General features: G+C 44.3%; 1 protein-coding gene across 26 annotated transcripts in view; it reads right to left on the reverse strand.

Moving 5' to 3' along the window:
• Positions 1-25803, reverse strand: part of LOC140394487 (poly(rC)-binding protein 3) — a 283234-nt gene that overhangs the window by 119650 nt on the left and 137781 nt on the right. For 24 of the 26 annotated variants that reach the window (XM_072481939.1, XM_072481920.1, XM_072481914.1 and 21 more), the window contains 2 exons: positions 11833-11900; positions 1559-1642 (listed from right to left, as the gene is read on the reverse strand). The gene's annotated coding sequence lies outside the window, so the exon portion shown is untranslated. The remainder of the gene's footprint in view (positions 1-1558; positions 1643-11832; positions 11901-25803) is intronic. The other 2 variants (XM_072481831.1, XM_072481819.1) reach the window with 1 other exon arrangement.

The following is a 25803-nucleotide window of genomic DNA, read 5'->3' on the forward strand; positions in this document are numbered from 1 at the left end:
GGCACCGATTGCAGACCCTTTCAATTTATGGACCTTTGCTTATTTTGTCAATTAACAAGCTTCAAAATAGGTCTCACATTGAAGACACTTAGCAGGAATGGACATACTTTTGTAACTGTACTTTTAAAATGTGAAAAATCCCATAAAAATGGAATCATAAATGGTTGGATATGGTCAATTGTTACAAATTTTAATCTGCTAGATTCCTTTTGGATTCAAAGGAGTCAGTCACTGCCTTAAATTATCTAATCTTAATCCTATAGTTGACTCCCCTGCACATATTTACAACATTTGAACAAAAGTTGCCTTTCACACATTTAATCTTTCAGTGTTTCCAAGACTGACCAAGTTAACTTGGTTAGGTGTAGCTGGATACAAATCATTGCACAGCCTTTTTTTATTGAACATACAAAGCCAAATCATAAACAGATGCAAATTTATTCAATCAGTAGTTTTTCATGCAATGATGTAAAATAAGCACACAGTACTGCCTCACAATCTGATGTTTGTTAATTGTTTTTTCAGCATTTCACCAAGTCTGCCTACTTGATTGCTCTCAGCCTTCCCTTCCCCTTTGTTGACTATCTGAAAAGAAATGATTTTCCAATACAATAAGATGGTGTTCTTCAATTAGCTTCACAATTTACCAGGTTTGTTCTTGGTGGAGAATCAATTAGCATAATCACTAACATTTCTCTAGGTACCTTGTTCACAAAACAGCCATTAAAAACCCAACAATGACAGTAACTTCTTTCCAATTCCTTTCTGTCGGAAAGGAAAATGGTAAAAAATACTTATTTAAAAAATGACAGTCATAATGAACAGGCAGAGCATAAGAGTTTTTTGTATCTTTTCCACATGCCCAAAAATCAACCAAGCAGTCGAATTCAGAAAAGACTTGGTTGCTGGACCACTTTTTAAAAAAATTACTTGAAAAAAAAATTAGAATACCCAATTAAGGGGCAATTTAGAGTGGTCAATCCACTTACCATGCACATCTTTGGGTTGTGGGGACGAAACCCATGCAAACACAGGGAGAATGTGCAAATTCCACACGGACAATGACCCAGAGCCAGGATTGAACCTGGGACCTCGGCGCCGTGAGGCTGGAGTGCTAACCACTGCACTTGCCCTCGCCACAGGACCATTCTAGATGTCAATTCATTGTCTTCTCTACCTGATCATGGACCTCACGGCTCACAAGACTTGATAAAGTCTCTGGAAAGGAGCTTGAACCCACAACCTCCTGATCTAAAAGAAGTGCGATCGTTGAGCCAAGAATATCAGACAAATATCATACATTGAGAAAAGTAAAAGCCAATCTCATTCTAGAATTCAAGGCAGGAATTCTGGTATCCCATGTGTTCTTTATAAACATAAGTGAATTAACACCCTCGTTAGCAGCATGGCTTACACAACGAATGACATTTTTAAAAAAGGAAAATTGCAGATTCAAACAGCAAATCTTGGTAAAGCAAATATCAACTTATTTCAAGTATCTGCTTTTTAATTGTTTAATTTACAAAGTTGTACATTTCAAGTTGTTAGTTCCACTTACCTTGGATTGTTTTTTTTTAAATGGGAAGAGATGCAGTAGCTGTTTTCTGTCACCAGTTGATATTACAGTGTTTCCTAATGTTGCCTGCAACAGATAGGACATCAGAAAATATTACAGAATTCTGGCAAGATTGGGAAAGTGAAAAGATTTAATTCAGCTAGTGATTAAATCAGGAAGCTGCTTAAGGCAGCCAAGAGAATTTCAAAGAGGGGAGAAAAATGGAAATAAGGATCTCAATTGGAATGTCTTGGCATATTACTGGCAGAAATAAGCCATGGTCTCTCTGCTGCACTTTTCTTCTGATCCCAAAGGTAAATATTCTAATGCCTGAAACGAGGTGCAACACCAGGCAAACACCTGGTCCAATTATTTGTAAACTGCATTCAATTGTAAGCGTGGATCCCTTACCCCAAATGCCATGAATTCATATGGTTAGGATTCTGCCCCAAAAAGGGTAAGTTAATTTCAGGGCTTTTGCAAGATTTCATCTTTCACCGTAAGTGAACGGACATGTACTAAACCACAATCATGGCATTCGATTCTCGATTAGAGTTCAAGATAAAGTGGAGCTATCAAAATTCATGACTGCATAATTAAAAAGGAATGCCTTCATGCAAGATTCAAAATTAAATCCAACTGCAATGAACACAGAAATTTAACAGATTCTCAAATAATCAGGATATAATTCAATCAGATAGGAGATGTTGCACGGTATTGCTATTTCACATGATTTCCTTTGGAAGAAAGTTTGCAGGGAGTTTGAATTTTTGGAAAAAATTAGTCAAGTACAAGATTAAGATTGCAGTGGTTTACACTGGAGTGACTTGACTTCCAAAATCCACACAATAGAACAAGTTATAAAGCTCAAACAATTAGAGGAGCTCATATGGTTAAGTAATGATGTGGAGATGCCGGCGTTGGGCTGGGGTGAGCACAGTAAGAAGTCTTACAACACATGGTTAAAGTCCAACAGGTTTGTTTCAAACACTAGCTTTCGGAACTTTCGAACCCTAGCGTAGACCATCTTAAGGCAAACTTTATTTTCTCGAGGCTGAGAAACCCAGCCATGTCGTTGACCCAAGTCTCTCCACTCGGGGGCTTTGAGTCCCTCCACGTTAATAAGATCCGTCTCCAGGCTACCAGGGAGGCAAACGCCAAGACGTCGGCCTCTTTTGCCCCCTGAACTCTCAGGTCTTCTGACACTCCAAAGATCGCTATCTCAGGACTCGGCACCACCCGTGTGTTAAGCACCTTGGACATTGCCCTCGCGAACCCCTGCCAGAACTCTCTAAGCTCCAGGCATGCCCAAAACATGTGGACATGGTTTACTGGGCTGCCCTTGCACCTCGTACACCGGTCTTCCACCCAAAAAACTTGGCTCATTCTCGCTGCCGTCATGTGTGCCCGGTGGACCACCTTAAATTGAATTAGACTGAGCCAGGCACATGATGAGGAGGAATTAACCCTGCCCAGGACCTCTGCCCAAAGACCCACTTCCAATTCCTCACCTAGCTCCTCCTCCCATTTGCCCTCGAGCTTCTCCACCGGGGTTTCCTCCGCCGCCTGTAGTTCCTGGTAGATATCCAACACCTTCCCCTCCCCCACCCAAGGTGCCGGAGATCACCCTGTCCTGTATCCTCAGTGGCGGCAGGCTCGTACTTGCAGATATTTAAAGGCATTTCCTGGCGGCAGATTAAATTTGGCCTCTAGCACCTTCAAACTGGGAAAACCGTCTATGAACAGATCCCCCATCCTTCTGATGCCTGCCCTCTGCCAGCTCTGGAACCCACCATCCATCTTACCCGGGACAAACCTGTGGTTGTTACATATTGGGGTCCAGACCGACGCTCCCTCCACCTTCTTGTACCTCCTCCACTGCCCCCAGATCCTCAGCGTCACCACCACCACCGGACTTGTGGAGTAGCAGGTCAGCGAGAACGGCAAAGGAGCAGTTATCAAAGTTCCCAGACTAGTACCTTTACATGACACTGCCTCCAGCTGCTCCCACACCAACCCCCCCCCCCCCCCCCCCCCCATTGCCCACTTCCTAATCATGGCTATATTGGCCACCCAGTAGTAGTTGCGAAAGTTCGGCAGTTTCACCCAGCCAATAAAGTCCTCACCAAACACGAACCTCCCCAGCATTTCCCACAGGTACTCCCACTCCACCCGGTATCGCTGTTACCACCTCCGCCTCCCCTCCTTCTGAAGGCATCATAATAATATTCAAAAGTCTCCGAACATTGGTACTATGTTGCCTGCCTTTAACAAACCCAGTCTGGTCTTCCTCTATCACCCCTGGGACGCAATCCTCAATTCTTGTGGCCAGAATCTTAGCTAGCAATTTGGCATCCACGTTTAAGAGCGAAATAGGCCTGTATGACCCGCATTGTTCCGGGTCCTTCTCCCGTTTAAGAATGAGTGAGATCAAGGCCTGTGACATTGATGGGGGGAGGATTCCTTTCTCTGTAGCCTCATTGATGGTCCTCATCAGGAGTGGGCTCAGTATTTCCGAAAATTTCTTATAAAAAGGTAATCCTGGATGTTCCTGTTAATCCGCCCGCAGCCCCACAACCAGTTTCCAGAGCGGGCGCTGCCCTCTCTCCTCACTAAGCTGCCGGTCCACCCAGTGCGCGGCATGGTCCGAGACTGTGATTGCGTCCCCGCCACCATTGGGATTAACACCCTGCTCAAGACGAAGAAATCTATGCGGGAGTAAACCTTATGAACGTGGAGAAAAAAAAGAGAACTGCTTCGCTCTCAGCCATGCGAACCTCCAGGGATCCCTAGACCCCCCCCCCCCCCCCCCATCTGCTCCATAAATCCCTCCAGTTCCTTAGCCGCTGCCGGTCGCTTCCTTGTCCTGGACTTCGCCCGGTCCAGTTCGGGGTCAATGACTGTGGTAAAGTCTCCCCCCATGATCAGGTTGTGTGACTCTAAGTCCGGGATTTTGCCTAGCATACTTCTCAAATTCCACATCATCCCAATTCGGGGCGTAGACGTTCACAAACACCACCCGGACCCCCTCCAGCTTCCCACTCACCATTATAAACCTGCCCCCCTTATCTGCCAGAATTCTCTCAGCCTCAAATGCCACACCCTTTCTGATCAGGATTGCTACCCCCTTGGTCTTTGAATCCAGCCCGGAATGAAACACCTGGCCTACCCATCCCTTTCTCAATCTAGTGTGATCTGCGAGCTTTAAATGTGTCACCTGAAGCATTGCTACGTCTGCCTTTAACCCCTTTAAATGCGCGAACACGCGCGCTCTTTTGACCGGCCCATTTAAACCCTTCACATTCCACGTGATCAGCCTGGACGGGGGGGCTAAACCCCCCCCCAGCCTTCACCCTTTTTTGGCCAACCTCAAGCCCGCGCCCCTCGCTTCCTCGACCGCCCCCGACCCTCAATTAGTTCCCTGAAATTGGTACCTACTGTCAGCAAAGCAGCATCCCCCACTCCCCTGCCTGCCTCTTCCCCCCCCCCCCCCCCCCACCACCCACCAAACAGTCCCGCGACCCAAAATCCCCCAGTCAAGCACCAGCTAAGCACTTGCTCACCCCCCACTATGCTCCCGAGAGTCAGCTGACCCATGCTGACCCTGGTAGCTTCCGCCCTGGCGCCGATCAGACTTTCGCCTCATTGTCCGGACCCCTCTCCCCACATGAATAAACCAATTTAGCTATCTCTCCAGCCCCAGTGAGTAAATAGTAATACGAAAAGAAAAACAAACAAAAGACACCAACATAGCCCCGTGAGGAGACACTTACTGAATCAAGGATCGAACTTGCCGAAAAATCACACTATGTACAGGGCCCCCTCCCCCCTCCGTATCTCAACTTTGCCGAAAACACAGCACCCTCCATCCACCGCCACAGCCCTAACACGCACCCAACATTGTGTACAATCTTATGTTAAAACGGTACCGTGTTACCCAGCCCCACCACCGCATTCCACCAAAGCTTAGCTGTCCTTTAATTCGAGTCCAGCTTTTCTTGTTTGACAAATGTCCACACCTTGTCCGGCAACTCAAAAGAGTGATGCCGTTCCTTGTATGTGTCCCATAGCCTCCTGGGTGTAGCTTCCCAAATTTCACCCCCTTGCTGAAGAGTGTCGCCTTCACCCGGTTGAATCCAGCATGTCTCTTGGCCAGTTCCGCACCCAGGTCCTGGTAGATGCGTATCACGCTGTTCTCCCACCTGCTGCTCATTTCTTTTTCAGCCCACCGCAAGACAAGTTCCTTGTCCGAGAAGCAATGAAATCTCACCAGCATGGCCCTCGGCGGTTCATTCGCCTTGGGCTTCCTTGCGAGGGCTCTGTGCGCCCCGGCCAGTTCCAGGGGTCGAGGGAATACCTCTGTCCCCATCAGCGTCTCCAGCATTTTGGACACAAATGCTCCCGCATCCGACCCCTCCACACCTTCGGGGAGGCCCACAACTCTTATGTTCTGCCTCCTGGACCTGTTTTCTGGGTCCTCCAGCCTCCCCTGCCACTTCTTGTGGAGGTCATCCTGCGCCTCCACCTTACGGGCCAGTGCGACCAATTCGTCCTCATGGTCGGATAGCTTTTTCTCCATCTCCTTTATCGCTTTCCCTCGTGTTGCCTGAGTTGCGATCATTTGGACTATTGATGCCTTCATCGGGGCCAGCATGTCCTTTTTAAGATCAGCAAAGCAGCCCCTAAGGAACTCCTGTTGCTCCTGTGACCACTGCGCCCACGCTCCCTGGTCTATACCGGCCGCCATGCTGTGCCTCGCCGCCCGCTCCGCACGCTTGTGTCTGTCGGGACTTAAAACGCTTCACCCGGCCACTCCTGGTCCAGCTATCCAGACAACAGAGAGGGAATCCTTTTTGGCAATGTTCGTTTCACCAATCTGTCCCAAAAAGTCCGTGAAAACTCCTGGAGAAAGGTCCGAAAGTCCGTTCCAGGCAGGAGCTACCGAATGCGCGACCTACTCCTCCATGGCCGCCACCGGAAGTCCTTTGTACTACACTAATGGTACTACTGTTATTCTTGGTATAATTGGCATCCTCGTGCACAAATTAAGACATAATTAATCTAATTCAAGTCATATTCCCCTGCCACCGTCACACACTAGTTCAATTTAGAGTCAATGACATCATGCTACAAGAATTGGAATTCCAGATGTTATAGTAATGTTGGCAAAATGTTACTGTAACCCACAAATAATTCAAGAATAAACTTAATTTGAGAGAAAACAAATTCTTGAGTTATTCCCATGATGCGTTGCTCATGGTACAAAGACCATGACTATTTAACTACTAATTGGGTTTAAAGCACAAAAGTCCTTCCTATTTCCGGTGTACCCATTTTCTTTTTAAAAGATTTTTGGTCCATGGATCCATAATCGGAATGTGCCTTTAAGCAGCAGACTCAAGCAGAAGCAGCCTGATGGTCAGGACATTGTGTTCCTAGGTTTTCTAAGTTGGAGAGGATAAACAAGCACGTCGGCGCCATGTGAATCTTGGGAACCAGCTTTGAGGAAGTCCGTTAGATTGGCTGCCTGGCAACTTGTGGGTTGGCCAGGGACAGTGTTCTGCCTGAAAATAGTCAGTGATTGGTTCCCATGTGATGCTTTTTGAGAGTTGGGCATCAGTGTTTCGACCTTCGATGTGAAAGAGACAGTCTCTCTCTCTCTTGGCTGCTGAAGAAAAGAACTGCTTTATAATTCTAAAACCAGTGAATGTCTGGCACATCTTTGCTGTAAATCTGAAATAATCCTGAATCTACAGAGAAAGTAGACAACCTTGCGAAAGAAAACTCTCTCAAACCTAGAAGTACCGAAACGAAAGCTTGAACTCCAGAAGACATTAACCGGAAGCCATCCAAATGCAAAGATTCTTTATCCTTTTAATATTTTCTTTACCTCTCAATCACCCTTTCTCCTCTGTTGTTCGCGCGCTTGCGAGCGTGGAGAGTGGTGGGGGAGTTTGGGAAGGAAGTGTTCGATAGTCAGTTACATTTTTCTGTCAGTTTAATTATAATACTGTATATAATAAAAGGTACTGGTGTTAAAATTACAAACCTGGTGTCTGCAGTTTATTGGGCTCAGTCAAGGACCTCAGGATATTTTAAAATAACATCTAATTTCACTTGTGTCATGACTCTGGATCAAGTAACACTGGAATTGACCCACCACTGGCCAAGGGAGTCATCGCAAAAGAAAGGATAAGGTGATCATGGCCTTGAAGGGCTATAAGTATGTTTTTTTCCTGTTCCAATCTGCTCATGCAAATTCAACAGCAAGTGCAAAGTCAACTTTAAACTAGCCAAGTCTCTCATTTGTAAGAAGCTTTCTTGAAGATCTTGCTTGTGATGATTCAGCTTTTTAAAAATTAATTTACAGATGTGGGTGTCGCTGGTTATACCAGCATTTATTGCCCATCCCTAGTTGCCCTTGAGAAGGTGGTGGTGAGTTAGCTTCTTGAACCACTGCAGTCCTTCAGGTGTAGGTACACCCAATGTGCTGTTAGGCAGGGAGTTCCAGGATTTGGCCCCAGTGACAACGAAGGAACGCCGATATAGTTCCAAGTCGGGGTGGTGAGTAAGCAGATCTCTGCTGCTTTTGTCCTTCTAGGTGGTAGTGGTGGTGGGTTTGTAAGGTGCTGTGGAAGGAACCTTGGTGAGTTATTGCAGTGCATTTTGTAGATGGTACTCAAGGGTTGCAACTGTTCGCCGGTGGTGGAGGGTTTGAATGTTTATTGAAGGGGGAGCAATCGAGCAGGCTGCTTTGTCCTGGATGGTGTTGAGCTTCTTCAGTGTTATTGGAGCTGCACTCATCCAGGCAAATGGAGAGTATTCCATTACACTCCTGGCTTGTGCCTTTTAGATGGTTGACAGCTTTTGGGAGGGGGGGGGGGTCAGGAGGTGAGTTACTCGCCGTAGGATTCCTAGCCTTTGACCTGCCCTCGTAGCCACAGTATTAATGTGGCTAGTCCAGTTCAGTTTCTGGTCAATGGTAACCCCCAGAATGTTGGATTGTGGGGGATTCAGCGATAGTAATGCTATTGAATGTCAAGAGGCGATGGTTAGGTCCCCTCTTGTAGGAGGTGGTCATTGCCTTACACTGTGTGGCACGAATGTAACTTGCCACTGGTCAGCTCAAGCCTGGATATTGTCCAGGTCTTGCTGCATTTGGACACGGACCGCTTCATTATCTGAGGAGTTGCGAATGGTGCTGAACATTCATCCGCAAACATCCCCACTTCTAACCTTACAATTGAACGCAGGTTAGTGTAAAGATTGGCATTCATTACAGACATTCATTGGCGACAGATGTTCCCTCTGTTGTTCTTTTAAAAGGAAAAACAGAACGTTGCTAAAATCATGTATTATAATGCTTCAGTATTGTGGCTGCAGTGTTCTTGTTGGATGGTCTGATTTATATTACAACAACACCTGTAGCTAAAGCTATAAACTATTTATTAACATTAACTGTGGGTCAACTACATGCAAACAGATGAATAACAGTATGAACATGCACAAGCAACCTCTCTCCCAGCTCCCTAATCAGTCTGGGGGAGGGGGTCACCTGACTGACATTCACATATATACTAATGAACTCCTAGTGGTCAGTCGGTGAATTACAACACAACCATGATATCACTACAGTGGCCAGACATCACAAATGGGGGGGGGGGGGGGGAAAACTTACCCACCCAATGCACAACTATTTTAGTTGTTAGTGACACAACAGCAGCAATATCTGCAGACCACTAAGTGAGACATAAAATTCCATGGTGCAAGTCAGAAGTATACCAAGATTATGGTTTAACATTTCTGATACAGGTGAAATGGCATCTCCTCCAATCTTTTGCACCATACATTAAATATATTGTGATTCATCATCTAACACAGATAAATATGCTTCTGTCCTGTAGATGAGGAGAACTAATGGAAAATTCTGCCTTGTGCTGTATTAAGTGACCAGCTCATTCTAATACTTGTGCTGTGGCCTTCTAGCTAAAACCAATATTCAACAAAAGCAAACAGCTCAATAAGTTAATAATGGCCATCTTCCCCCACCCCCAAAAACTGTCTCTATCAGCTTGTGTGTGCACTATAATCTGCTGTTGCCATCAGCAAAATATTATGGAATATTTCCAGTGCCTAGAATACTAGACAAAGGAAACAAAGAGTTTAATATATTTTGGAATGTGAAGCACATTAACAATCTCCGGACTATTTCAGCGACCGACAAAAAATAGACAACAGCATGTAATTTAGTTACCGAAAAATGAACTATTAATTTCAATGATGGGGTTTAAGGCATTCTGTGACATTTGTGGAGTTGACATTGCAAGGATATTTTTGTGGGAAGGGAGACATAGAATCCCTACAGTGCAAAAGGAGACCATTCGGCCCATAAAGTCTGCACTGACCCTCCGAAAGAGCACCCTACCTAGGCCCTGTACCCCATCTAACCTTGGCACTAAGGGCAATTCAGCATGGTCAATCCACCTAACCTGCACATTTTTAGACTGTGGGAGGAAACCAGAGCACTCGGAGGACACCCACGCAGACACGGGGTGAACGTGCAGACTCTGCACAGTGACCCAAGACGGGAATCAAACCTGGGACCCTGGAGCTGTGAAGCAACTGTACTACCGTGCCGCTCATTTAAAGACTATTAGAACCAAGAGAGTTCTGACCTGAGATGCCGGTGTTGAACAGGGGGTTTGCAAACAAAGCATGGTTGGATTTGAAGGGACAAACTTGCCAGAAATAAACGGAAGGCCCAGATATCTCACCCCTTATACAAATCTGCAAGGCAGTACCCCAACTAATTATTATTTTTGGTAAGTATCGAGTTTTGGGGTGCAAGCCTAATGTGCTTGACTGATTATATCACATTGATTGATGTACTTATCCTTTACAAAACCTGGGTTGTGTGTCACTTGGGTTTTCCAAAAAAATATTCATTTGTTCAAAAAAAAAATTGGACATATCTGCATGGGTCTTGCCCCCACAACCCACAAAGTGGATTGGACTTGCCAAATTGCTCCTGCATTGGAAAAATTAATAAATAAATTAGACATAACTAAAATGCAGTGAGTGCTGTAGCATTGAATTCAATGTGCAAAAGGGAAGGACCTGCGTACAACAGAGTTGCATCAGCTGCTCCTTTTATACAATCATTGTTTCCCCATAAAAACGTCAGGATGAATCTTAGCTAATTTACTAACCAGCTTATACTTTGTCCTTCAAAGATGGTGCTATTATTGGGAACCAGGCTGACAATCTGAATAAATTAATTCAAATAATTTAACCACAACACTTTCCCAATTCGACTTGGCACCCTCATCGATTTAAGGAACTCAAACAAGCTTAGAATTTGTATATTGCATGTAAAAGATGTACTATATAGATGCTCAGGGGTATATAGGTGCTCAGAGGTATATGGTGAGTGTGTTTAACCTTGGGACCAACAAATAGAAATATTACTTGATGCCTATTTTGTTTGGATGCTAAACACAACTAGTACGCGCTTATCGAGAAAGTAACTTCAAAGAAAACACAATTTTTTTATTTTTTATTTTATTTTTTTTTAAATGGGACTTTAGAAATTGCTTTGGTGCTGGTGAAAAGTAAGGATTAACGTTAAGCTTTTGGGTTATGCATCAAGTAGTTCCATGATAACTGGCTGTGTGAGACCTAATGCTTAACCCACAGGATAGCCAAACACATTCCCAAACACATTCCTAGTCAGGAAAAAGTCTGTCAAAATAGGTAGATTTGATTGTGTGTCCAGTAAAATACCTGAACGTTTCCATCTACCTTGCTACTCTGCATCTCACCCTATTCACCCCCCCCCCCCCCCCCCCCCCCCCCAATGACAATACCCAACTTCTTTTTTGTATCTGATTTTAGGTTTGTTAATATCTCTTTTAAAGTGAAGTGAAATTGTCAACTGTTTCTATTTTGTAACATGGAATTTAATCCATCCTACTAATACCGAAACAAAAGCACAACAAACTACTGCAGGTGCTGCAAGCTAAAACAAGTACATGGGATACTGGAAAACCTCAGCAGGTCTGGCACCATCTGTAAGGAGAGAAAGTGTTAACTTTGCTTTCTCTCTTTACGGATGCTGCCAAGCCGGTTGTGTTTTTCCAACATATTCTGTCCTTGATCCATTCATGTCATCCATGTACTTTGTTTCTAAACAGAAGAAAGCCTCACTGGGATTTGTAGCTTCCCTTTGCAGTTTACTGTTAATATGGGGCAGTTTCTTGGTTTGGATGGATTCTTACCTGGCACTATTGCTGATCGGGAGGGAGGCAGACAACAATTTCCTGCAGAATTGAAGTATCAGCCAAACCTTGAAAAAGAAAGAATATTTTGAAATCCAGTATCAAGTGAAATGCCACAAATTGTACATTTAAACTCATCCATTTGGCAATGTGCCACCTTAACGCTAATATAAATCATTTGATCACCATTCTAAGTAGTTAGCATGCCTACTACTTTGTGCAAATGTAAGGTGTAATCTATTAAGCTTATTTATATGGTGTTATTGCCAGATTTCCAACACACTATGGTGGTGCCAATTACTACTACTCCCATATGCACTGATGAACAGAGATGTCAAATTTGAAATTCTTCAGCCAATTGGCAGCCTCCTAGTATGGGGCAGCGAGAGCACCACTGAAGCACAGGTCAAGCCACTTGTTGATTATATGCACTATGGTTTGCAGTTCGCCACAGTTGCACAAGGGTGACTCACTGTGTCCCCAACAAAGAGGTTGTTGTGGCAGGGTCAGACTCTCGTGCAAATCCTGTTCAGTTTAACCCATTTGCCGCTTGGGAGCTCGAAGTCTGGGATTTCTGACATGGGACTAAGTGCTGATTCTGAGCTGTGTTGGTGGTGTTATGCCACAGGCCCTTCTGCAAATCAGAACTGCCGAGCTCGAGCCAGTTGGTCCAGATTGGCTGCCTCGAGATGAGGCATTTGCTGGGTGTGTAATGGCAGATCTGATTTTGTGCACTCTTTCTAGCAATCGTACTGTGCTAGCTGCACAAAACATATTTGTGGTGGCAGTGTTGCAGAGCACAGGTAGCTAATTTGTATTTGTTGACCAGATTACTCCTCGGAAATGTGCTTAGCACTGTTGCTTCACAGCACCAGGGTCTCAGGTTAGATTCCCGGCTTGGGTCAGTGTCTGTGTGGAGTCTGCACGTTCTTCCTGTTGTAGCCACCTGGGTTGGCCAACTCCCGACGTAAAATGGAGAACAGCAAAGGCTGAAGGGAAATTCAGCCAACACAGGCAGAAACTAGCAGGTGCAAGTTTACTGTGTATTAAAGTCTGCAAAAGCCCAGACAGCATCGATACAAGCAGCCATCTGCATAATAATGTAGCAGCCATCTACATGCTAATGAGCGATCCCCGGGAACAATCGAAACATTTGGGGTAAACAAGGCCAAGCCAGGCTCCTCGGCACCAGCAGGAGCCAACACAAAAGAGGTTAACGGACACCTCAAGACCGCCCATCGATCAGGGAACCACTCCAGCATTGGAGAAATCGAACCAAGCGATTGGAACAAAGTCCTATCACTTGGAACCAGGTACAGGGTCCGCCCCGAAAGGTGGGAAGCCCTTGGGGACTATAAAGTTAAGCCCCCAAGTTCAAATAGTTCTTCTTGACAGGGTCACTCAGCAACGCGAACCAACCCTTGACCGTGACCTGTTCAGCTGCCGCCAAAAGACCGTAAGTCTCAAGTCAACGCTCGCTACGAGATAGCTACCAGTCCATACCAGCTTTTGAATCCAGCAGACTCAGAACCCGAACGAAAGGCCATTTGTTCCCCTGACCTGGTGGGCCAGTCCGAAGCTAAGTATAGGCCTGTTAGTTATAGAAGTAGCTTAGAAGTAGAATTTATACATGAGTAGCGATTTACTGTGTATAATAAATATGCTTTGATTTGAATCGTACTAATTGGTGTATTGAGTTATTGATCATTACTTGAACTTGAACCTCGTGGCGGTATCATAAAGATACCTGGCGACTCGAGAGCAAAGGTTATAAGACAGAGCCAATTGAACCAACCAAAAGTTAGCAACACTGTGTCTGCATGGGTTTCCTCCCACAAGTCCCAAAAGACGTGCTGTTAAGTGAATTGGACATTCTGAATTCTCCCTGTGTACCTGAACAGGCGCCAGGGCAGCACGGTAGCATTGTGGATAACGCAATTGCTTCACAGCTCCAGGGTCCCAGGTTCGATTCCAGCTTGGGCCACTGTCTGTGCCGAGTCTGCACATCTTCCCAGTGTGTGCGTGGGTTTCCTCCGGGTGCTCCAGTTTCCTCCCACGGTCCAAAGATGTGCAGGTTAGGTGGATTGGCCATGATAAATTGCCCTTAGTGCCAAAATTGCCCTTAGTGTTGGGTGGGGTTACTGGGTTATGGGGATAGGGTGGAGGTGTTGACCTTGGGTAGGGTGCTCTTTCCAAGAGCCAGTTCAGACTCAATGGGCCGAATGGCCTCCTTCTGCACTGTAAATTCTATGAGTATGTGGCGACTAGGATTTTCACAGTAACTTCATTGCAGTGTTAATGTAAGCCTACTTGTGACAATAAAGATTATAAAAATACTTTTTTAAAAATGTGGGATTACATTTGTACTGTCTTTCCAACTCAGCCTCCATTTTGTAGGGTTTATCATTTCTTTTCCAATCGTTTCAGTTTGAGTCACATTCACCAGCAGCCTTTTTCCTTTCAAAGTCCCCCAGACATGGGTACGGCACACTTCTACAAACCCCCTCTCACTCGGGCCACGACAGTCCTGATGGCACAGAATCTCAAGACTTTAAATAGTTTCTGGGTTCTGTCACCCGACAACAACAATGGGTCTTGTCCAATCCATCGCCAATCCAGTCTTCCACCCTCTTCTTTCCAACTATATAACATGGTCTCTGCTCTATTCTCACATATGAATTCTATATCCATTTAGTTACTATTTGTTTGATCCATAGGCTACAAGTCCTGGATTTATTCAAAACCGTACATGTAGAGCCTTTCACAGCCAATGAACATCTCAAAGCACTTTACAGCCAATGAAGTACTCCTGAAGCGTGGTCACTGTTATATTGTTGGAAACACTGCAGCCAGCAGCCAATTTGTACACAGCAAGCTCCCACAGGCAGCCATATGATCATGACCAGATCATTAATTGTGATTTTGACAGAGGGATATATATTGGGCAGGACCTTGGGGATAACTCCCCTGCCCTCCAAAATAATGCCACGGTTTATGTCCACATGCAAAAGCAGAGTGAGCCTCAAGTTTCATGTCTCATCCAGAAGATAGCTCCTCCAACAGTGCAACATTTCCTCAGTACCGCAATTCTTTTTGTGCTCAGTCCTGGATTAGGACTTGAGTCTCCATGTTCTGACAGAGGAAAGAGTGTTATCAACAGCCACGACTGACACATAAGAGCTATTATATGGTACATAGAAAGCATGGGCAAAGAATCTCATTCAAGTACAATTGATTTAGCAGAGAACAGAAATATGGAATAGAGTGGTTTATTTAAAGTGTAATTAAAAGATTATCTTTGAAAAAATCTGGGCTTCAAAGACAGTCTGTAACCATGCCAGTCTGTAACCAGTCCCGTAACAGCCTCCCCGAACAGGCGCCGGAATGTGGCGACTAGGGGCTTTTCACAGTAACTTCATTGAAGCCTACTTGTGACAATAAGCGATTTTCATCTCATTGCATTTCATGGAATGGTTGAATGACTGCCACTGCCAGAAACAATTTCTTTAAAAGCTAACCTAGCAAAAACTCAATGATCATAAAAAGGAGGATACATAAGAAAAATTAAGTTCCAAAGAAATTGAAAGGGTAATGATGAAGATTTAATTTCTTTATAGAAGAAATGAGATAAAACCAAATATAACTAGATAACCATGGAAATGCATAACAGATGTTGCATGACCACGGAGAGCATAGAGAGTGGATATAGGAGGTGGTATTCCAAAAAACAGAGGAATGCCACAGCTGAAAGCGCTGAAGCTTCTGGTGTAATGACATAGAACATGACTGAACATTTTTTCTGATGGAGCTCCATAGACCAGATTGTCCCCCACACTGTGCAAGGTGAGTGGGGGAAGATTTGGAGAATTCAAAGCATTCTGAAAAGGTACATATTATTTTACACGCTCACTCAGCAAATGGAATTTACCCAAGGGGAGAAAAACTTGGGTTAATAACGGATTACGCTGGCCAGGTGTTCTCTTCACTATTCGGTGCATCTCTCAGCAATGTGTTTCCCATAGTTCCCCATGTAGATGCACCATTTATTCAGTTATTAAACATGTCGGTTTAGTATAGTCTTAAACAATAGAGCAGCAATGACACATACGAATAGTGAATGTGCAATGAAGCAATCCATGCGAATGTTAATGCTGCCTGAAGGCAGTTTGTTCAAAGCATTCTAAAAAGGGTTAACCCATCAATGTTCAACAAAATGGGGGTGGGGGGGGGGGGGGGGGGGGGGTGTGCAACTTCTTCAGATATCTATGCTCACATTAAACAAGCACTGGTCTATTTTTGAAGTCTGCAGCTTTACTAGGGATGATGTTATTGCACACAGCACAGCCAGCCCCACAGGCAGAGCACTATATGAATTAATCTCTAGCCTTATGGAACAAAAAAAATTCTAGAGGGCATATCGTGCTTTTAAAATCAAGGAATATTGTGCTTTTAAAAAGCAATGTACAAATCATTATTGGTAGATTTCCTATTCATTTCTACTTAAAGATCTCTGGCAGAAAATATTTGGTTTGACACTAATGGGTTTCCCCAAATTACTCATGGGTCTAATTAAAATATATACATTAAGGAAAAATGTTTTCGGTTGCACTGCTGCTGTAGCCAAAACCAGCCTGAAATGAATAGAATTAAACAGCAAGCCTCATTTCTATTTAAATTTGTACATATGTAATGTTTGCAGCACCTGTGTAATCTATAGAACTGCTTTTTGCACTGTGGCTCAAACATTGAAGAAGCCCAAAGTAGAATTAGTATGCCCTTACTGGAACACCAGATTTACCTAGTAATTAAAATCTTTGTTTGTAACATGCATGTGGTCTTTCTTTGCACATGTAATCGTAAATTCCGTTCAGCTTGCATGTGCTACGTACATTGTTAATATGTCATGTGTGCTTGGTTCACCTTGCATGATATTTCTACCAATATTTGTAAGAACATTAATCCAGCTGTAGCACAGCAGGCCTATTGGCCTACCAAGGACTACATTTACAATGTACAAATTGCTTGTCTCATGGATCAACCACATTCTCGATAAAAATCTGGAGGACTAATGGCATAACTCAGGTTGAGGTTTGGCACTGGAAGATGAGCGGTTTGCAACTTCTGGAAACTTTCATCCCATTTTTAAAAATATGAAAAACATTAGATCCAATGTCTGCAGATCCCATTTTCCAAGTGTCGCAAGAAGGCACAGAATTGGGATGTCAGGGACCTGCATGATCTATTGAGATCAATCAAAAGCTCCTCAAGCTTGGCACGGTGACATGAATTACCTAGCTAAAACACTTAACAGCAGCAGCCTTTGTTGCAGGGAACATGGTATATTTAATGGCATTGGACACCTACAGAATAGAGTGTTGTGCATTGAGTGCAGAACCACCTAGCTCCCTGGCTGATGTTGGACTGCCTGGTTAGAAGAAAGAGAACAGTAAGCCATTCCTTCTGATGAGGCCACTGCAGACTACAGCACGGTCTTCACGGTCTACAGCACTCTTGCATTGGAAGGCAATTATAACTTGTGTATTGTAAATAATAAATCATGGGTATGCCCAGTAGATGGTGTTTTTGCTATCTTATGGTTTGGAAATAGGTGGGAGGAGGCTAGTCCCAAAAATGAATGTTGAAACTAGCAATTGATTGCAAAAACATTAGACCCAAAAGGGTTCTCTCACTCTACACAGATGCTGCCAGACAAGAGGGGTATTTCCAGCATTTTCTATTTTTATTCAGAAGTGCAGAGATTAGACTCCATAACTTCAATGGTCTCTTTGTTGATCGCCCAGTGTCAGGTAAAGGCCATAAATCATGTCAATATGGAGTCTCTTACAGTCTAAGTGACAGCAAATTGTCAACTGCTGTTTACTGTTAAGACAAGGGTATTGGTGGAGCAGCGCAAACACCCATTTCCTTGAACTTTTACAGGGGACCACATCGATGTAAGTTTTCAGCAACACACAACCACCATTTCCACACCTGTTCATCACTTTATTTAAAAATGGACTTTCTTTAATGTCTTTAACTGGAAATACCCATTGGACATTAATCTTCCAGCATTTTTGTAAATGCCCCAAAATGTTTTGTAGTTTACTAATATGCAGCCTATTCTGATGTTTAAGTGATTGTCCATCCCACATGGTTGCTATCAGCGTGTTTTTACATTTGAGCAATATTTCTATAATTTGTGTCTCAGACCATTCTCACAAGTGAACCATCATTCATCCAAAAGGGAGACCTGATATGCAAAACATCTGATACTGTAGCATGACTCAGGGATTGAATAGCATTATAGTGATTAAGTTCATAGTGCCATACAGTACAGAAAAGGGCTTTCAGCTCAAATGCTCTATCCCAGGCAACATTTGGATTGGATTGGATTTGTTTATTGTCACGTGTACCAAGGTACAGTGAAAAGTATTTTTCTGCGAGCAACTCAACAGATCATTAAGTACACGGGAAGAAAATAAAATACATAATAGGGCAACACAACATATACAATGTAACTACATAAGCACCGGCATCAGATGAAGCATACAGGGTGTAGTGATAATGAAATCAGTCCATAAGAGGGTCATTTAGGAGTCTGGTAACAGTGGGGAAGAAGCTGTTTTTGAGTTTGTTTGTGCGTGTTCTCAGACTTCTGTATCTCCTGCCCGATGGAAGAAGTTGGAAGAGCGAGTAAGCTGGGTGGGAGGGGTCTTTGATTATGCTGCCCGCTTTCCCCAGGCTGCGGGAGGTGTCGATGGAGTCAATGGATGGGAGGCAGGTTCGTGTGATGGACTGGGCGGTGTTCACGACTCTCTGAAGTTCCTTGCGGTCTTGGGCCGAGAAGTTGGCATACCAGGTTGTGATGCAGCCAGATAGGATGCTTTCTATGGTGCGTCTGTAAAAGTTGGTGCGGGTTAATGCGGACATGCCGAATTTACTTAGTTTTCTCAGGAAGTATAGGTGCTGTTGTGCTTTCTTGGTGGTAGCGTCGACATGGGTGGACCAGGACAGATTTTGGGAGATGTGCACCCCTAGGAATTTGAAACTGCTAACCATCTCCACCTCGGCCCCATTGATGCTGACAGGGGTGTGTACAGTACTTTGCTTCCTGAAGTGAATGACCAGCTCTTTAGTGTTGCTGGCATTGAGGGAGATTGTTGTCACTGCACCACTCCACTAGGTTCTCTATCTCCCTCCTGTATTCTGGCTCGTCGTTATTCGAGATCTGGCCCACTATGGTCCTATCGTCAGCAAACTTGTAGATGGAGTTGGAACCAAATTTTGCCAAGCAGTCGTGTGTGTACAGGGAGTAGAGTAGGGGGCTAAGTACGCAGCCTTGCGGGGCCCCGGTATTGAGGACTATTGTGGAGGAGGCGTTGTTGTTCATTCTTACTGATAGTGGTCTGTTGGTCAGAAAATTTGATCTTTGTGGTATGCCATTGGACACCGGCCTCCAGTCACACAAACAGTCTATCACTACCTTCTGTCGCTTACCATTAAGCCAGTTTACGATCCAACTTGCCACGTCAAGCTGCATCCCATGTGCTTTTACCTTTTTTACCGGTCTCCCATGTGGAGCCTTGTCGAAGGTTTTACTGAAACCCATATCAACTACATCAAATGCACTACCCTCATGTGCACACCGGATCACCTCCTTGGAAAATTCAATCAGATTTGTTAGACATGACCTCCCTCTCTGACAAAGCCATGCTGATGATCCATGATCAAACCTTGCCTCTCCAAGTGAAGATTGATTCTGTCCTTCAGAGTTTTCTACAATAGTTCTCTACGACCAATGAGATTCACTGATCTGTAATCCCCTGGTTTATCTTTACCACCCTTCTTGAAAAGTGGAATTGGAAGCTACGCTGTCCTCCAACCCTCTGGCACCTCCCCTGTGGTCAGAGAAGTGTTAAAAATTTGGGTCAGAGCCCCTGTAATTTCATAGATCACCGAAGTTTCATTGCAGATGGAGGCCATTTAGCCCATCGAATCTACACCGGACCTTCAAAGAGCACCCTACTTAAGCCCACAATTCCACCCTATTCCCATAACCCCACCTAACCTTTGGACACTTAAGGAGCAATCTAGCATGCCCAATCCACCCAACCTGCACATCTTTGGACTGTGGGAGGAAATTGGAGCACCCAGAGGAAATCCATGTAGACATGGGGAGAAAGTGCAAAATTCACAGAGTCACCCGAGGCCAGAATTGAACCTGGGTCCCTGGAGCTGTGAGGCAGCAGTGCTAACCACTGTGCCACCCTACAGCAGCCTGAGATACAACTCAATCAGACCTGGGAATTTGTCCATTAAGCCCGCCAAAACCTCCAATACCTCCTCACCATGTCAAATTGTTCAAGAACATCAGTCCCTCTCCCTGAATTTTGTACCTACATCCTCCTCCCGAGTGAAGACAGATTTCAAGTGCTTGTTTAACACCCTACCAATGTCCTTCACCGCCACACACAGATTTCCCCCTTGACCCCGAATGTGACCTCTTTGCCAGGTTAACCTCTTCCCCTTAATATACTTCTAGAATATCATTGGGATTCTCCCTAATTTTACCCACCCGTGCTTTTTCATGCCCCCTCTGTGCTCTAATTGCTTTCTAAAGTCCTCCCTGCCGCACCGCCCTCTGCATTTTCAATACTCCACTAAGGCCTCCACTGATTTGCTCCCTTTGGACTTGCTAAAAGTCTCTTTTCTTTCTTATTCAGTCTTCAATATTTCTAGACATTCAGGGTTCTCTGGGTTGGTTGCTCCTACATTTCACTCTGAAGGGACACACGTAGGGTCTGTACTCTCACAATTTCCTTTGAGCACAAAAGGAGACCCCCCCTGCCTCTTTTACTGTCTTTTCCCCAATCCAAAACACTTCTTTTCCAAAACAAACTTAAATCATACTGCGGTCACTAAAATGTTCCCCACTACCTCTTCAACCAGCTGTCCATAATATGACCAGTGCATGAGATTTCTTTTTTTTTTTAAATTCATTCATGGGATTTGGGCTGGCAGCTTTCCTTCCTAAGGACATTAGTGAATCAGATGTTTTTTTACAACAATGGTGTGATGGTAATCATTAGATTTTTAATTCTAGATTTTTATTGAATTCAAATTTCGCCATTTGCAGTGGCAGGATTCAAACCCAGGTCCTCAGAGCATTACCCTGGTTTCTGATTTACTAATCCAGTGACAGTACCACTACACCACCATCTCCCACCTTCTTCAAAGAATCTTCAGACTTCATTTTGATGGATTCTAAACCGAAGGACTGGGCCATGTGTCTTGGAAGTTCAACTTGGTTTACAGGGAATCAAAAGACGACTTCCACACTGGAAGAACGTCATTCAATTTACATGCTGATGCCCTGACATGCACCTCGATGCCGACCACAAATCTATTGAAAAACAATCAAGTTTTTTAAGCTCAGTGATTATTTTTCTATGGTTAGGGGATTTGCAAACAAATTTTTTATTTTTTTTTTTGCATACAAAAGTTCAATATCTCCAGTTTCTCTCTTACTAATTTCTAGGAATGTGGTTTCTATGTCTATTAGAAGCTAAACACACTGAAATAAAAATTTTAATCTAATAAAAATTCAATGGTTTATCATTTGAAATGCAGATCAGCCTATCCATCACAGTGCCATGCCTTTAGGTCTTAGTCTATTCCGGAGGTTTCCGGTTACATTAAAATCCCAAAGTAGGGGTAGCACGGCTGTGCAGTGGTTAGCACTTCTGTCTCACGGCTCCAAGTCTGGTTAGATCCCAACCCCGGATCACTGTCAGTGTAGAGTTTGCACATACTCCCGGTTTCTGCATGGATCTCACCTCCACAACCCAAAGTTGTGCAGGATAGGTGGATTGGACACGCTAATTTTGCCCCTTAATTGGGGAAAAAAATAATTGGGTACTCTGAATTTATTTTTAAAAATCCCCACGTAATATTTGAGGAACAAAGAATCCCTGGTCAATAATTTCCCCCCCCCTCAATTGCCACCAAAAGAGTCAAGCTGAAAGATCTGGTTGTGCACAGGATGTTTTATCATATTCCAGAGTTGTTTCTTGATGACAAGCAATGATATTCTAGAATAATGGACTACTTGCACTCAGCTTATATTCACAAATTTTCAGAATTCAACTGCATCGTCAAGTTCTAGTTCTGTGTTTCTAAAAAAACAGATACCTTAACATGCCAGAGTAACTCCTTAAAAATACTTCAATACAACTTGTTTCAATTAGCGACCCATTAATTTAATGATCAGAGAAATTATCCAACCAGAAGACCAGTTTTAGTTCCATGTCCAAGAATTTAACGCACTTCACAATTGGAGAAGCTTGTTGCAATAGGCAAGTGATAATTCATAGATTATCATAGAATTTACAGTGCAGAAGGAGGCCATTCGGCCCATCGAGTCTGCACCGGCTCTTGGAAAGGGCACCCTACCCAAGGTCAACACCGCCACCCTATCCCCATAACCCCACCCAACACTAAGGGCAATTTTGGACACTAAGGGCAATTTATCATGGCCAATCCACCTAACCTGCACATCTTTGGACTGTGGGAGGAAACCGGAGCACCCGGAGGAAACCCACGCACACACAGGGAGGATGTGCAGACTCCGCACAGACAGTGACCCAAGCCGGAATCGAAGCTGGGACCCTGGAGCTGTGAAGCAATTGTGCTAGCCACAAGGCTACCGTGCTGCCCTAAACTCTACACAAAAAAATAAAATCACCAAATCACTTAAAGCCAAGGGATTCACAACTTCCTGAAACAACTTTCCTAAACCACAAGAGGGCACAATTATTTCTCAATCTGAACAGGCTACATATATTTTTCAAATATATAAAAAGGGAAAGCAAAACATTTATTCAATTCTAGCAACACACGGGTTATGTGGAATTCCATATCTTGAAGATGAACGAAAGGCAAGCTGTAGGCCCACAAACCAGACAAATTTATGGGAAAGGACACCCTACAGTTGTGGCTGACTGCTCAGGATATAATTTGTCTTGCATTCCAAAAAAGCAGAGATATAGCAGAGAAATGTACATCTTCACTCTTATCTGTGTAAACAGTACAAAACTCAGGTTCAATAAGGGTAGGAAATGACAAATTTTGCCAGTGGTGTATAACTTTTTTGATATTATACAGGGTTCCACTATAGCATTTTAATCTAAACTGAACTGTTGCAGCCAACTTTGCGTTTATTTTTAAATAATTAAAATAACATGGGCATACCAAAGTGGAAGTCACAAAAATTAAGAAACAATTGTGTACCAGCACCACCCAAAGCAATGAAAGAATGTTTTCATAAAATCTTCTGAACATTGGCCAGGATTTTGTGGTCGGCAGCAGGATTTTGTGATCGGCAGTGAACAGACAGCACCAACTGGTTATTACGTATACACAAGTTTCTATAGGACGTGAGCTAAGCAGTCATATGAAAGGTTGTTCTCTCTTGGGAACGTCTTACCAGGCCGTTTTAACTTGTCAAATAGATACAAAACTGCAACAAAATCCACCCAGCCTTACCCCCAACTAACAGCCAACCGAAATGCCACAAACCAGCCGTGGAGCCGAAAAACAGTAAAAGTCGAGAAAAGGAAGACCCCAACCTCTGAACGAGGGGATATGCGGGATGAAACAGAGCAGAGCATGGTGGACAAAGCAGGGTCGCCAACACAAACCTGCCCGTCAATGAAGCAGATGGAGCTTCTCTCAATTGAACTCCAGAAACACAGGGACTCAATAAAACAGGATCTTATGTTGGCCTTAAGGTCAGCAATAGAAACTGCACTTGCCCCCATAAAGGCAGTGATAGAACAGAGCGGAAACTGAGATCCAGAAAGCAATTGTGTGGGACCTGGCGAAAGTGGCCACCAACCAGGGTGAGCGGATCGCCTCGCTTGAAGCTAAGGTGGTACGGTTGGTAACAACCCAGAAAGCGCTCAAGGGGAAAGTTGACGATCAGAACAGGTCCAGTCAACAGATCCTGAGAATTGTCGTCCTGCTACAGGGCGCAGAAGGCAGGACCTAACAGAATATGTCACAAAGGTGCTCGGGAAACTGGTCAGAGGAAGGCTTCGCCAAATTTACAGAGGTGGACTGGGCCCACTGGTCGCTCCGGCAAAAGCCTAAATCAGGAGAACCACCACTGGCGATAATTGCAAAACTGCATATGTTTCAAGACAAAGATCGGGTGCTTAACTGGGCGAGGAGCATACGGTCCTGAAGGTGGGAAGGAAACACAATCCGCGTCTATCAAGATATTGGAGCCAACCTGGCCAAGCGCCGGGCGGTGTTTAACGGGGCCAAAGCGACATTATTTAAAAGGAAAGAACAGTTTGGCATGTTGCACATGGCGAGACTATACGTTCAGCAGCAAAGAGCATAATTTTAACACACTGGAGGAAGCAAACGAGTTCACCCGAAAGAATTTACTTGGAACGCAACAATAAGAGACAACCAGGATCTCTTAAGCTTGGCTTTTTTTTGTTCTTTAAAACCTACAAGGGCGAGGGGGGTCACCAAACCTAGAAGCGAGAAGAGGGAAGGAGGGAGAAACTAATGGGCCAAGTACAAAAAGAGCTGTACCACACTGGCAAGCTCATCATTGGAGGGGGGGGGGGGGGAGAATTGCTCCTGCTCTCCCTGATGGCAAGGGTGCAGGCAATAAAATGAGCATGCTGCAAAGATTCTGGTTTAGCACAGTAGGCTAGACAGCTGGCTTGTAATGCAGAACAAGGCAGCAGCGCGGGTTCAATTCCCGTACCAGCCTCTCCGAACAGGCGCCGGAATGTGGCGACTAGGAGCTTTTCACAGTAACTTCATTGAAGCCTACTTGTGACAATAAGCGATTACTATTAAGATTCCTCTTTCTATTCAGATCCCTCCCAATATTCAGCCCCAAGGATTTCTTCGCCAAGGTAAATTAATTAATTATGTTGTTTGTGTGAGCGGAATAAAACCCCAGGATCATTAAAAACATCTTGCAAAGGAGGCAGAATATAGGGGCCCTGGCTCTGTCGAATCTCCTATTCTACCACTGGGCGGCTAACACGGAAAGGGTATGCAAGTGGGTGAAAAGAGCCAGAGGCAGAATGGGTGCGAATGGAGGAGACCTTCTGTATGGGGACATCCCTCCCAGCACTGGCCACGGCCCCAATCCTATTTCCCCAGCCAAGTACTCGAGAAAGCTGGTGGTGGTGACCACGTTAAGGACTAGGAGTCAGCTCAGGCACCATTTTAATCTTGGTGCAAGGTCCTCTATGGCTCCCATTTCAAAAACCATAAATTCACCCAGCAACAATAGGCACCTCCTTTAAAACATGGCGATAGGACGAAGGGGTATTGACAGTAAGGCACCTGTAGATATGTGGTAGAGAAGCGACCCTGGGGGAACTAACAAAAAAGCTCCAGCTCCAGAAAGGGAATGAGCTTCGATACCTGCAACTGAGAGAGCAACCAAAGAGAAAATGCTGGAAAATCTCGGCAGGTCTGGCAGTATCTGAAAGAGCTAACGTTTCGAGTTCAGATGACCCTTTGTCAAAACTAAAAGACAGAGAAAGTGGGAAATATTTATACTGTGGAGTGAGAGAATAAAGATGAGTCATAGCCACAGAAACCAAGGGAACAGGATGCTAATAGCCACAGAAACCAAAGGAAACAATGCTAATGGCAGTCCCCAGAGAGAACAAAAAGGTATGAAAAGCCAAACAGCAAAGAAGCTAACATCAGAGGGTAAACTGTGACAGATGTACATGTGGAGGGGGGGGGGGGGGGAAAGAGAGAGGGGGGGGAAGCAAAGAGTAGAAAAGTTAAGGAAAGGAGGATAAGATGGGGGGGGGGGTTAAATTAATATAAAGAAAAACAAGAAAGAAAGAAATGGTAAAAGACCGTTAAAATGAAATGGGATGAAAACAAAGGGGTTGAGGTGGGGTAGAGCTAATCATCTGAAGT

Source organism: Scyliorhinus torazame, chromosome 2, assembly GCF_047496885.1.
Source record: "Scyliorhinus torazame isolate Kashiwa2021f chromosome 2, sScyTor2.1, whole genome shotgun sequence".
Classification (NCBI taxonomy): Eukaryota; Metazoa; Chordata; class Chondrichthyes; order Carcharhiniformes; family Scyliorhinidae; genus Scyliorhinus; species Scyliorhinus torazame.